Below are 15,267 nucleotides of genomic sequence, written 5' to 3'. Positions count from 1 at the left end.
AGCGATCCTGGTGGTCATTTGGGCTGTACACGGAGCCAACCGTGAAGGCAACACCCCCCAGACGCATGCGATATACTAGAAGCCTCCCCTTCTGCTCGGCATGTTTATACAACACCTCACCCCTGAAGGAGCTGGCGAGAAGAATGGCTACCCCCGCAGTCTTAGTCGCAGCCGAGGAAAAGAGTTGCGTGGGGAACTTGGCAGAGCGCAACCTATGGAAATCTTTGGAGAGTAAGTGGGTTTCCTGCAGGAGGCAGATATCCGCCTGCGACCCTTCTAGCAGGGAAAGGATCGCCCTACGCTTCACAGGATTATTCAGACCCTTAACGTTAAGGGTCACTACTTTCAGGGACGGCATCGCTCCCAGGGAAGCAAAGCGCTATGCAGCAAGCGAGGGATCAGTGGAAGGGGCGCGCGGGGCAGGGGCGCGGGGAAGGCCAGAGCCGGCTTCGCATGTGTTCGGACAGTATCGGACGGGACCCCCCCAACACCAAACCAGTTCTTGAACCCCCCCAAAACCAACCCATGGCAACCAGCCAAAACCAAAAACAAGAAAAAACACCCCATTGTCTCAGTCTAGCCCAAGTGGGCGAGTCTGTAGGAACCAGTCAAGTGGATGTCCAGCCACACACCTCCAACCTCTCCCCCCCAACCCCCAGCCCCAGCCCAGCATCGTGGAAGCTAAGAGTCTCTCCCCCCGGAGTAAAGTTAGGCCGTCTGGGCCACGCCATTAGATTCAGGCAAGTTCCTGGCCGCAGTCCTCAGGGCCTCCGCCATATCCGCCCTGATGGTAGGGCAGTCCGGGCGACTCGCCGTCGCCGACGATTGGCGCCTCCTCGATCTCCGTCGGTCCCCCCGCTCGGGGCGCCTCCATGCGGGTGTGGCCCCTTCTTCCTCAGTAGCTGTGAGTCCCAGCACCCCACAGACATCTTGTAAGGAGCGCAGCTGATGTAGCACCCCATTCCATCGGAAGATAAGACGGAAGGGGTGACCCCAGGAGTAGGCCGTCTCATGCTCTCGCAGAAAGTCCGTAGCGATGCGAAAAGACCTGCGCTTCTGCAGTGTGATGGCGGACAGGTCTTGATAGAGCGCCACGGGTCGTTCTTGGAAGGACAGCGGCTGCTTCCTGCGGGCCTCTGTCATAATGCGCTCCTTTAGGGGGAAATCCTGCAGGAATGCCAGGATATCAGGTGGGGGTGCCGATGACTGGCGCTGGCGGCCCACCCTGTGTGCTCTGTCAATGCGGATCGGGAAGTCCGCTCCTTCTCCCAAGATGTCGCGGAACAGGTCCTGCAGATAGGCCACTAGGTCCGCACCTTCATCCGCGGACGGAACGCCTCGTACCCGGATATTATTCCGCCTGGACCTGTTCTCGAGGTCCTCAGAGTGGGCCTGGAGCTCGACACACTGCTCCCGTAGGCGGAGAACGTCCTGCTGGAGATGAACTATCTCTTCGTCGCGACGCTGGGCCGCCGTTTCCACAGTGTCGACTCGCTCGCCCAGGCCCTCGATTTCTCTACGCACTTCACGGACCTCTCCGGCCACCTCGGTCTTGAGAGTCTGAAACTCCTCCTTGAGGGAGCTGAATAAGTCCTCCATGAAGGACCTCGTTACTGGTGGTTCGCCTCCGGTGGCGTCCGTTGAGGCCCGGGAGGACCCCGGGGACGGCTGCGCCCTGTCTCGCAGTTGCTGGGCCCTGCCGAGCATGTCCGGCAGAGTGCGATCTCCCCGTGCCGCGCCTCGTCTCCCAGCCATCTTGGCCTCCGCGGTGAGTGAAGCCTAGAGCTGGCCGTTGTAGATGCGCCCAGCCGCTCGTGGGCACCAGATGTGAAGGCCTCGCCGAGGACAAGGGCAGTGCGTCACAGGCGACAAAATGGCGGCACGGGCCAGGGCGAGACGACCATCGAGCCAGTCAGGGCGATATTCAAGGTTCAGGTCGGAGGCTTTCAGCCGCGTGCTTCCAGGGAGGACGGCAAATGCATAGGCACCAGGATGAACCGAGGCGCCCGTATGACAAGGGCGCGGGCGAGGGTCACCAGTACCAGCTCCTCAACGACAAGATGGCGGGAGGGCGGAACCTAGGAGGGCAGCCCAGGCCAGCAAGTCTATGGGCGACCCTCAAACAGCAATGGGTCGGGAAAGTGCGAAACCAGTGTCCCCCAGTTTCACCGGCTAGTACGCCCGGCTCGGTCACCGCTCAAACTCCAACACCCCTCGCTTCCAGGCTCGGGGTCCGCAAGGCGTCACACACCGACACCCATGGCAGGGGGTAGATCGCCGAAGCAGGTCAGGGGTCTGTCGTCCAGCGATGACTCTGGCCACAAGGGCGCCGGCCAGGAAGCCTCCGCACTCCGCGGAGTCCGTCGAGTCCGCTCCCTCGGGATCCCCGGCTTTCAGCACTCGGCCCAGCCGAGGCGCGCGGACAGCGCCGCAATACGCTCCGCCTCCAGACCCTTCTTCTCGGGGCGATCCAGGCTCCACTCCTCGAATCGATCGTTGATCAAACTTTTCGGGAACTTCCCCCTGGGCAACAGAAGTCAAAGTGGTATCAAAATGTGCCCCAAGAACTCCGGCACAGTTCTCTCGCCCGCAGTGCAGCCGCGGGGGGAGAGAAGCGCAGGAATCGGGGCTCGAGCTGAGCTGGGCCGGAGGAGCTACGGGAGGAAGCGTCCGCTCACCCCGCCATCTTGGCCACGCCCCCCCTTAAAAACTTTTTAGGTTAAACCGAATAACATGGCATTGTACTTGTGTTGTTTGTCTAGCAGGAGACTAGGCTGTATGATTAAACTAATGGTCAGAGTAAACCGGTGTCGTGGACAGTAGGGTTTAGGGAACCAATGTTTGCAGAGTAATTCAGTGTCAGTATGTGTCAGTGTCAGTATGTGAAAATAAGAGGTCAGTTGCTGTCAGGCTACAGGACGGTTTAGATGCAGTGCAGATACAGTGCAGAATTCCCTGTAAGTGTAACAGCAGGACTTCTTAGAAGCAGACAAAGCATAAAGAAGAAACCTGTACTCTGCAGCATTAAACTTCATGTTTTATAAAAAAAGCCACCTAAAGCGTATTACAATCAGCAACTAGAATAAGAAAATAAAGAATTTAAAAGCTATAAAATAGTGGAGGTGGCCAAGATGGCGGCGGAGTGAGACGTCTTTCTCGGTCCCTCCGCCGCCGTTTCCCTACCGCGTTGTCTTAGCCTTGCAGAGGGCCCTGCTTTCGCCCAGAAATCGCCACAGGTCATCTGGAGGCAGTCAAGTGACCGCTGGTGCAGTTTCCAGCTCCCAAGTCCTGTGGAAGCGGACGCGACGACTCGTGGCAGTTGGACCGGCGCAGCGCCCGGAGTGCGTGGTGCGCGTCGCCGGCAGGCGTCCACTGTGGGTCCCGGCTCGGAGGCCTACCCTGGCGGTGTTTCGCGCCGGGCGCCCTTGCTGTCGCGCCGCTTCGCGGCAGAGGACCGCCCGCAGTCGGCGGGCGGGGAAGGCGGCCCTAGTGCCCGACGGTGGTGCCCAGCGGCGTGTGGCTGTCAGTTGCGGTCTCGGCCCCCGCGCCTCCCAGGTGCCGCCGGAGACCATCGGCTTCGCGCTCAGGCCTGGGGGCATGCGCTGGTGGATGGAGCCATCCCAGCACTGAGGACTGGTGAGGCAGACGTCGGGCTGGAAGTGCCCTTGAGGTTCCGCGTCCTGGCCGGTGTTGCTCCGTGAAGAGGACCGAGCAGCGCCATCTTGCAACCCCTCCCCCCACCCGCCTGGGCCGGCAGTGGTAGGAGCGAGAAAGCAGCGTGCGGGGGCGGGAGACCTGAGACGACACCCCCTCCCCCTCGCACCTTCACCCTGCGGAGTGGCTGCCGGGATGAACCTGGCCGGGGCCTTCTGGTGGTGAGCACTTGCCCGGGGCAGCGAAGCTAGCGATCCTTACCCCTGGCAACCGCCCCGTGGAGAGGAGCACCGGGTATCCTGCGACCGCGGCCCTCTTGGCCCCACAGTTGAAGAGAAAGGGCGCGCTTTGGTGTGAGGGGGAGACAACGCCGCCATGACAGCCAACAGGACTAAGAAAGATAAGCAGAGGGAGAAGGCCCTGAAGGAGGCCGCGCAGAGAGGCTCGCCGCTGCGGACGCCTGCGGCGACAGACAAGGCGGCAGCGCCTGAGGAGAGTGAGGCGCCGGCCACCAAGGCCTTTATGCGTGAACTTTTTGCAGCCATTAAGGAGGACATTCAAGAGCTCCGGACGCAACTAGCCTCGGATCTCAAGGAGGTCCGCAGAGACGTCGACGCCATTGGGGATAGGGTGGCAACCCTCGAGGACCACGACTTGGAGATGGCCGGGGACATCCACAGGCTCCAATAGGATGTGCTCCGCCTTACTGAGCAAAATCTCGACCTGCAGACTCACGCTGAGGATTTAGAGAACAGATCCAGGCGCAATAACATTTGTATTCGCGCGGTCCCTTGGAAAGGCGAGGGGTCGGACCTGCGCGAGTATGTTGACGGCCTGTTTCGCCACGTCCTGCAGGATGAAGATCTCGGCGAGATTCAATTGGACAGGGTCCACAGGGTCGGCCTGCCACGTGGAGCCAACGCGCCCCCCCCGATATCCTGGTGTGCGTACACGACTTCCAGCTCAAAGAAAGGATCTTGAAAAAAGCCCGTGAGCACAATCCCCTCATGTTCCGTGAGCATCGCCCAGTGCTCTACCAGGACTTGGCAGCCTCCACCTTGGCCAAGCGGGGGGGCTTCCGACCAGTCACTGCTTTCCTGAGGGAGCAGGATGTCCCCTACTCCTTGGGGCACCCCTTCCGGCTGGTCTTTCGATGGAAGGGGAAGCTGGTCCAGGTGCGTTCTGTGGAGGTCGCCCGTGAGCTGTTGGGAATGCAGAGCACGGACCCGGCCGCTGAGCCCTCATCGCCTTCTTCGAGGTCTCGTCGTCGCTCCGAGGAATGGCACACCGTGGGCAAACCATCGAAACCCTCGGGCCCAGACCTGTCCGTCAGCCTACAGGAACGGGATGCAGCAGTGGCCTCAGTGGCAAAGGTTACCGAGGCACCCGGAGGGTCCTGAGCGGGGTGACCGAACATTTTCCCTCTGCAAGTTACTGGCTGGCGGTGGAGGGGCCCGTCCACATGACGCTGATGGGTAATGTACTGACACGTTCCCCGTGTATATTGTCCTGTATCAGGATCTGGGTGGCTGGTGGGAGTAAGTCCATGCCCCCAGCCCTTGGGACTCCACTGACGGACTCTTGTTCCCCCCTGATGTTCCTTTCATGGGGGGGCCTTGTCAGGATTTTGTTGTTGTTGTGGGGTTGGTTTGTGGGGGGTTGGGCCGGGGGTGGGGGGGCTCAGGGGACAGTTGGGGACGGGGGGGGGGGGGGGTGTGCTCCGCATCAGCCGCTGGTGTCCCTTAGCGGGGTACTTGTCTTGCCCTCTTGATGGGGAAGTATTTGAAAATTGTTAGTTTGAATGTTCGAGGCCTTAACAGCCCTGTCAAGCGAGCGGCGATCCTGTCCCTACTGGAGGGATCGGATGGCAACATCTGTCTCCTACAGGAGACACATCTCCTCGCCAAAGACACGAGACGGATGAAGGACAGGCGCTTCCCCACCCAGCTATGGTCTTCCTGTGGCACATATAGGCAGGGGGTGGCGATTCTGATTAGCGCGAAGGCGCATTGTAAGGTGCTGTCCCAGGTGGTTGACGTCAAGGGTCGTTTTCTGGCGGTTAGGATTCAAAGGGGCGACTATCACTTCACGGTAGGCTCCCTTTATGACCTCAGCGCTTGCGGATGTGTTGGCCTCTCCTGATCCCTGGGTCTTGGTGGGGGGTGATCTGAACATGGTGATGGACCCGGCGCTTGACAGGTCTGAAGCGCACTCCCACTCGACTGGCGCTATTTCTAAGGGGGGCCTGCTTTGGCTACAGGAGGGGGGACTTCATGATGTGTGGCGCCACTTGCACCCGGTAGAGCGCGATTTTACCTACTACTCTGCAGCGCACAAGTCCTACGCGCGCCTAGATCACTTCCTCGCCTCCACCTCCCTGCTTCCCCAGCTTTCCTCTGCGGAGATTGCGCCGCGCTCCCTCTCTGATCACGCGCTCATTTCGGTTGTGATGTCGGGAGGGACCGAAGGGCAGACACGCGGGGGCTGGCGCTTGCGTGATTCATTGCTCAACTCTGCCTCTGTTGTAAACCGCTTGCAGGACACAATTAAGCAGTACTTTATCACCAATGATACCGACGGTATGCCCCTTAGCTCGGTGTGGGAGGCGCTTAAGCTGGTCGTGCGGGGCGAATGTATCGCGATCTCTGCTTCTTTGGCAAAGATGCGCAAGGAGAAACGCGAGGAACTCGAGCGCGACGTTCACGGGCTAGAGGCGATACACAAACGGACTGGGGCGCAGAGGGTATGGAGGGAGCTGGAGACAAAGAGGCGCATGCTAAGACATTTAGACCTTGATAGGGCTGAATACGCGCTCTTGCGCCTGCGCCACAAATTTTATCTTAGTGGCGATAAAGGGGGCAAGATGCTAGCGCATCATCTGAGAGCCCAGACACAACAGACGATGGTCTCGGCCATCAGGGATGAACACGGGGTTGACCAGGCGGCCGACGCGCACATCGCGGACAGCTTCCAACGTTTCTATTGTGCACTTTATTCCTCTGACCCCCCGGAGCCAGACCGGGTCCAGGCATACCTGGCATCTTGTGACATTACTCCCTTTTCCCAGAGTTCGGCAGCGTCTCTCGATGCAGAGATACGCGTCGAGGAGGTCATCTCGGCGATTGCGCGCCTGAAGGTGGCTAAATCACAGGGCCCTGATGGCTTCACAGCCGCCTTCTACAAGAAGTTCTGTGGTGCCCTGGCCCCCTTCCTGACGCGTCTCTTTAACTCTTTTCGGGACTCGGGGAACGTGACTCCGTCCATGACCGAGGCTGTGGTCACTGTTATTCACAAGGCAGGCAAGGACGCCAAAGAGTGCGGCTCATACCACCCCATTTCACTTCTTAATATTGATATGAAGTTGTTTTCTGGCATCCTGGCTGCCCGCCTCAGCCCGTTTATGGACGGCATCATCGAACCTGACCAGGTGGGCTTCGTGCCGACGCGACAGGGTGGCGAGAACACCAAGAGGCTCATGCACCTGATGGACTCAGTACATCGGTCGCGTACGCAGGCGTGCTTTCTCTCCATCGATGCCGAGAAGGCATTCGACCGGGTCGATTGGTCGTATATGTTCGCGGTCTTACGTAAGTTCGGTCTGGGAGACGCGTTTGTCAACTGGGTCCGCTGCCTCTACGCCTCCCCTCGGGCCACTGTCCGAGTGAACGGTTGCAGGTCTGCATACTTTCCGATCATGCGGGGGACTCGCCAGGGTTGCCCTCTCTCGCCCCTGTTATTTGCGCTCTATATGGAGCCTTTCGCGCAGCACCTCCGGGACAACGCGGACGTGCAGGGGGTACGCTTTGGGGCGGAGGAGCACAAGGTGAGCCTTTACGCGGACGATGTCATTCTGTCCCTCACACATCCGCGCGCCTCTCTGAGACATCTCTCCCGGGAGTTGGAGGAATTCGGAGTGGTGGCCGGCTTCAAGGTCAACTACTCGAAGTCCCAAATCCTGAATCTCTCGGTGCCGGAGGAGGAGGTCCGAGACCTCAGGGCTGATTTTGCGTTCCAATGGGTCCAGACGGCCATCCCGTACCTGGGGATCCAGTTGGCGCCCACGCTCACCCAAACGGTTGCTCTCAACTACAGGCTCCTCCTTGACCAAACAGCTAAGTCTGTCTCAGACTGGTCCCGGCTACAGCTGGCCTGGTTTGGCCGCCTAGCTGCGATAAAGATGACGATCCTCCCTCGCATCCTTTATCTTTTCCAGATGCTACCCTTGCGTCCCCCCCCCGGGGTCCTTGCGAAAGCTCCAGCGGTTGCTGACCACGTTCTTGTGGAACCACAAGCGCCCCCGAATCGCTATCGACCGACTCATGGCACCGCGTGATGAAGGCGGGCTAAACTTCCCGTGCGTGGAGGCGTACTACCAGGCCGCGTGCCTGCGCTTCATCCTGGATTGGAACAGGCCCATGTCCAGCAAGCACTGGCTCTTCATGGATCAGTCGGTGGCGGGGCGTAACATCTGGCGTGAGCTCTGGCTGCCGCGTAAACACAGGTCCTGGGGCCTTTATTCTTCCCCGGTGACCTCGCCGACACTAGCGGTGTGGGACCGTCTGGCGTACAGACGTGGCTGGACCACTTTCCCATCACCACTGACGCCTATAGTGGACAATCCGGACTTCCCCCCGGGATGCGCCTCGCCGGTCTTCCAGCGCTGGAGGGAACTAGGCTGTAAGAGGGTGGGTCACCTCTTCCAACCGGAGGGATTGATACCGTTTTCCCCTCTCCGCCGGGAGTACTTTGAGCTAACCGCTGCTGACGCCTTTCACTACTCGCAGGTCGCTCACTGGGTGACACTTCCTGACAATATAGCTGACATGTCCCGCCCGATGACGCCCTTGGAGCGCTGGGTGGCCTTCAAGAAGGATGATCGCAGACTTATCTCCGAACTCTATGCCTTCATTATGAAGCGCCAACACCCGCAGCGCTCCAGAGCGCAGGTTAATTGGGAGACAGAGTTGGGTCGCCCCTTGACGAGTAAGGAATGGGGCAAGATACACTATCGCGCGCACCACACTGCAGCCAATGTGGCGGGAGCTGAAGCGGCCTTTAAAATTGTTACTTACTGGTACCACACGCCGGCGAGGCTCCATGGGTGGGACCCCAAGTGCTCGAGTCTTTGCTGGAGGGGCTGCGGCGCGACAGGCACTCTAACCCATCTGCTCTGGCATTGTCCCAAATTGGTACGTTACTGGCGGGAAGTCCTAGACGACATAGACAACGCTTTTGGTATCACCTTCCCCAGGGCCCCAGAGCATGTGTTGCTGGGCCTGCCTCACCCTAAGGCGTTTCCTTTGCGCTCCCCACGGGGTAGACAGATTGCTCTGGCACTTCTGGCGGCGCGCCTGGTGATTCTCTCACGGTGGCGCTCGCCAGACGCCCCTGACCCGAGGGACTGGATTAGGCGACTTCGGCTGCTGCTGGGCATGGAGCGGCTCTCCCTGTGTGTGGATGGTAAAGGGGACACGTATGCAAAGCTTTGGGCACCCTTTATACACTTGCTATCTCGGGACTTACGAGAGGTCACATGCCCCAAATTCCTACAGATATTGCAACTCATTCCATTGGAACCGCCCGGGGCGACAGCCTGATTGTTCTTGACTTGTTTGCGGAGGGTGGAGGGGTCCCTGGACATTCGGACTTAGTTGGCTGCCTGAACTATGCTGATGCGGAGAGGGTGGGAGGGTGGGTGGGAGGGGGGTCAGGGACGGTTGGGTGTTGAGTGGGGCGGGAGGGCTTTGGCTTCCTTTGGACTGTTTTTCTCTTCTCTGGTTTGATAAAAAGCAGCATCGACTTCCTACATGGTTGCACTGCCTGGCTGTTAGCCCATCATCGCCGGGTCGCCCTCCGGGTTGTAGACCTTATGGCTGTGTTTTTGTGCTATTCTTTCACGCTCTGCCGGCCAGTGGATGTAGGCAGCCTAGCTGTGTTCACTGCTATATGTCTGCTGAATAAAAATGGTTTGATTCTAAAAGCTATAAAATATAATATAAATTCAACAAGAAGGACCCAAGGATGATCAAGCTTTAGGGAATCCATTGCCAAGCCTTACACAGTTAGCGAAGGCTCTGAAAATAACTAAATTGTTTTTAACCACTCAAAAAGCATTGCCCTGAAGAAGGTGTCCAAGCCAGTTCACCGAAATGCCGCGTCGACAGTTATAGTGCTTTCTTTTAAACAAATATATTACTTTTTCATGTTTTAATAAATGCAATACAATGATGTGTTTTTATCAAATGTTAATGAATGTATGATTTTTTGTGAATACAGTTATAATAAATGTGACAATTTCAAGCACAGTTATTCTAGTAAAAAAATAAAATGTTGACCTCTTATTTTCTCTGCACAAAACTTTAATTGTAACCTTGCGAAAAATATTGTGATACTTGTATCAATAATTCACATCTACTAGTCTCATCTGTAAATTTGTTACCATGTCGGGTGCCTCATATTAAACTATACCTTAAGTAGGGTATTCGGTAGTAGGACTGTAATTTACAGTCCATTCTATCCTCCATAACTAGGAAAAGGGAAACTTTTCTTTTTTGCACTGACCTTATACCCATTCCCTTTTCAACAATAAGGGTGTCTCCTTAAATTTTTATATCACACTTCTTATGTTAGGGCACAAAGCCGCAACCTGTTCCGAGAACCTGAGAAAACTCTAAGACCACCCCATGCCAGGAAGGCCGGAAAAAAAACAACCAAGGGCCCGGTAGAGCTCATGAGGTTGAAATCGGAAGCTCTCCCTTCTTCTAGTCCCCAGTGCTATGAATGCGCCGAGTAGGGGCACATCGCCAAATTCTGCAGAAAAAGAAAGGAGAAAAACGAGGAAGAACCGATGGAAGTCAAGTACTTGCCGCGATCCATCCTGTACGCACAAGAAACAGTACCCCTCTTCTATGTAAGTCTGAGTATGAATAGCCATTCTATAAGAGCCCTATTAAGACTCAGGATGTAGGCATTCAGTAGCGAGAAAGTAGCTTATTCCTCAATCATGTCTGCTTCCTGGAAGGTCTGTCAGCATCAGATGCGTACATGGCGATACAAAAGATTACCCATTAGCTAGAACCAGCCTCCTAAAAGAGCTGGGCATAGAAACACAGATAGACCTAGGCGTCCTGCCTTACCTGCCAGAATCCCTCATAATAGGCATAGACAACCCGCGATTTTCTAGCCGTATTTTGAGAAACTTGAAGACTTTATCAGACCCCAAAAGCCCCCGTGATAGCCTGTTGACTTCCGAACCCTGGGCCATAGACATACAATTCCGGACCGCCCAAATAAACAACAGTAGTCTTAGTAATGCTTGGCAGAGCACTAGAGAGACCCAGAACTCCCCACAACCGACATACCCTTGCTTCAGAGAACAAAACGGCCTCTTGTACCGTGTGGCAAGAGAAGGTGAGGCGTCTCAGTTGTGTGGTACCTACGGGGTTCCGAGACCAAGTCCATTTCTTTGCCCATGCCCATCTCCTGGGACTGAAAAAACAGCACAATCCATACTCCAGAATTTCTTCTGGCCAGATGTCTATGCCCAGGTAAAAAAATATTGTCAGGAGTGCCATATTTGCCAAACAAGGAACCCCTATGCCCCACCAAAAGTACCCTTAAACCCTCTTCCCATCATTGGCAAACCATTTCACCGCGTGGGGATGGATCTCATTTGTCCTCTTCCTAAGTCCACCAGGGGTTATCAGTACGTACTGTTATAGTGGACTACTCTACCCGTTATCCGGGGGCCCTTCCCTTACGTTCTGCCACTTCCTCCATTATAGCCCAACGACTAATAGAGGTTTTCTCACGAATGGGTTTTCCCCGGGAAATCATACCTGATCAAGGGACCCCCTTTGTCACCCGCTTAATGAAACAGGTCTGTAGACAATTGAACATAAGACACATCAAGACATCCGTCTACCACCCCCAGGCTGACGGCCTTGTGGAACGCGACAACGGTAATCTCAAGCTCACCCTCAAAAACATGTTAACCGGAGACGGAAAACATTGAGAATAACTTCTCCCTTTGGCCCTGTTTGTCCTCAAAAGCCAGGTACAAAGCAGCCTTGGAGTTTCCCCTTTTGAACTCCTCTTTGGGTGTAAACCACGTTTGCTTCTGGAGATAACCAAGGAAAGTTGGGAGAAGGATGGGGCCAAAGAAGCCCAATCCTTGCTAAACTATACAAACCAAATGAAGGCCCGACTACATAAGTTGAGTACTCTGGCCCACGAAACCTTAGCGAGAGCCCAAGTAAACCAAAAATGTTTTTATGACAAAGGAAAAAAATGGAGAGAACTAAGTGTAGGTGATTGGGCCTTGGTTTTGCTTCCCTCATCCACACATAAACTGAGAAAGGAATAGCAAGGACACTTTCAAGCTAGGAGGAAGATAGGAAAAATCACATACATCCTAGCATTATCTGCCACCAAGACCAAAATGTACCATATAAACAATTTTTAAAAATGGTTAGGCCCTCCACCCCAAGGTACTCATACTGTTTCTACTATAAAATCCTTGCCACACACTGTCGATGCCACCGTCATTAACACCGACTTGACAGACAACAAGAAGGAGGAAGTCCACACTCTCCTCCTTTCCTTTGAAGATATATTTTTAGACTGGCCAGGAAGGACGCCTTTGACTATGAATTCCATCCCAACCCAGGAGGGGAAGATTGTGAAACAAAAACCGAATAGGGTCCTTGAAGCACGCTGCGTCGCCCGCCAAAAAGAGGTAGCCCAGATGTTGGAGTTAGGGGTTATTGTACCCTCCCATAGCAATTGGTGTTCTCCTGTGGTGCTAATGCCAAAACCAGATGGAAGTATCCGGTTCTGCATTGACTGTAGGGCAGTCAACCGGATATCAAAACAGGACGACTACCCCCTCCCCAGGGTTGACGAATTAATAGAGCGCCTGGGTGAGACCTGCTATATCTCCACCATCAACCTCACCAATGGCTATTTGGTCAATCCCCCTGAACCCAGATAATCAAGAAAAGACAGCCTTTTCCACACCGGAAGGATTGTATCACTTCACAGTACTGCCCTTTGGGCTGCATGGGGCCCCAGACAGTTTCCAGAGGCTGATGGCTGCGTTGCTATCACCTCACTTGATCTACTCCTGAGCCTACTTAGACAACATTGTTGTGTATAGCAAGCCTTTGGAAGAGCACCTAGACCATCTCACTGCTATCCTTTCTGAGCTCAGGAAAGCTAACTTGCATATCAATGCAAGAAAATCCAGATTTGCTTTTCAAAAAGTGAAGTATTAAGATATATGTTGGGCAAGGGTCTAATAGAACCACAAACCGAAAAGGTAAGGGCTAGACAGGACACACCATTTCCCACGACTAAGCATGAACTGAGAGCCTTCCTGGGACTAGTAGGTTATTATCGTCATTTCATCTAACAATTTTCGGAAATTGCTCCCCCCTCACGACCTGTTAAAGAAAGCCACCACCCCGTCCAAACTCCAGTCTCCCTCGACCACTGAGAACATGGCCTTCGGAAGCTCAAAACTACCCTAACCACGTCCCCTGTGTTGGTTACTCCTGATTTTAAAAAAACATTCTTACTCCAAACTAACGCATTTGGGGTAGGCATAGGGGCGGTTTTATCGCAACATGATGACAATGGTGTCAAAAGACCTGTACTATACATTAGCAGGAAGCTATTTCCTAGGGAAAGGGTCTACCCCAAGATCGAAAAAGAATGCCTGGCGGAGAAATGGGGGGTCAAGAAACTAAGATATTATCTCGAGGGAAGGCCCTTTTTGCTGTACATTGACCATGCCTTATTGACGTGACTCAAGCGGAACAAAGGTTGCAACGACCGGGTCCTCTGGTGGTTCCTGACTTTACAACCATTCCAGTTCGAGATCCGTCACCGTAAACGTGCGGAACAGGGTAATGCCGACTACCTGTCCCGTTATCCTCTTTCCCCCGATCGGGGAAATCCTAGGGAAGGGATGTGTGACAGAGCCTCTGGGGTCCCGGAGGCGCTGCGCTATCAGGAAACGGAACATGTACTGCTCCGTACACAAGACACAAGCGGACCCTTTAATTCTCCTTGGATGGTGATGGAGGCAGAGTCCGAGGGAGTTACGTGGGCACCAGTCGTCCTATCAGTAAGAGACACCGAGGAGAAGACGGAAGGAGGCTCGTACCAGAGCGTGTCTGCTGGGTGGTCGGAGAGGAGATCCAAACGAGTGGAGAAGACGCCAGAGCAAAACCCGAGAGGCTGCAACATCGTCGAGGGTCCTGCAACTTAACCGGATGAGCCGAGCAGGAGGAGCAAACCAGGAGGCCAAAGCACTGACGAACCACCTGACATTTTCTAGGAGGAGCGTGGCTGGAGCAGGTACGTAGCCGCTTACGGGGTTTCTCTATCTCACGGGGTAGGAACGAGTAGTGCTTTGTGGCTGGACACCGCTGCTTTCTTTTTTTCACGTAGTGACGGCACTCTGTGGTCCCTCACTAACCCTTCCCTGTTACTTAGAGTCCACTAGACTTCTCCACTGATACGTGATTGTTTTCTTTTCTTCCCATATCTCCTGTGTTTGCTGTGAGAAACCCGAATCCATAAGAAACCCAGCTTGCTTACCGCCTACCAAGAAGATTGGAAACAGAAGACACCTGTGGGACTTTTCCTTTTGTTTTTTCTTCTTCTAAACAAACACTGAATAAAAGCATATCAAAAGACAATCCTGGTGCTCCACATGATCTAAAAGGGAGCAAGGAGCTCACATTAACACCCCCTCCCTAGGGGAACCCAACAAACTGGCATATGGCATTTGTCACAATGAGTCAACATGGCTTGCAGTTTTGGTGAAACAGCAGGGATGGTAACCATCTGGTCAGGTGGTAAGGGTCTCACAGACGGTCCAGCTGCTGATGATGATGTGCCACCTGCCTTGTCTCTCATCATCCTGCGATACGTCCTTGTATGTATGGTTTTCAGGTGTTTCCCCATAGAGTATGTGCCATATGAATACTTCTTCTCTTTATCTCTCGACTTTTTAAAATTCTATTTCCTAACTATAACCTCCCTGCAACCTTTGTTTTTTTATTGAATTTATACTGATTTTTAATGCTATTTCCTAACTATAACCTCCCTGTAACCTCTGTTTTTTTAATTAATATATATTGAAGGGCAAAATACATATGTTGAAGCGACTTTTATGTGTCACAAACTAGAACAGTCTCGAAACACTCCATCAATGGAAGCTGAATCATGCAAGTGAGCCTTATACGTCCATTACAATTCACCTAATTATCCAGTTCCATGATAGTCAAAATGCTTTAAAATGATTCAATATTCAATCCACAGCTGTTAGTTGAAAAACCACTGCCCCTGTACTTATGTTTGTAGGTTTTTTTTCTCACAAATTTGGCCTTGCACACCCTAAGCAATGCACACACACAGGAGAAATTTCCCCTGCCTGTCCACTTACCTCCAGCCAACAGGATATGCACTGCTGCCAACGAGAACTTTGGCGAAGAAAAGAGTGGGTCAAACTCATTTTACATTCACAAATACAGTTTGCTTGTGCACTTTTCTGGGTTTGGGGACCATGTTTGGCATACGTAGTTGGCCCATTCCACAGAAGAT

Source organism: Lissotriton vulgaris, chromosome 9 (assembly GCF_964263255.1).
Source record: "Lissotriton vulgaris chromosome 9, aLisVul1.2, whole genome shotgun sequence".
NCBI lineage: Eukaryota > Metazoa > Chordata > Amphibia > Caudata > Salamandridae > Lissotriton > Lissotriton vulgaris.
Note: the sequence above shows the minus strand (reverse complement) of the source record.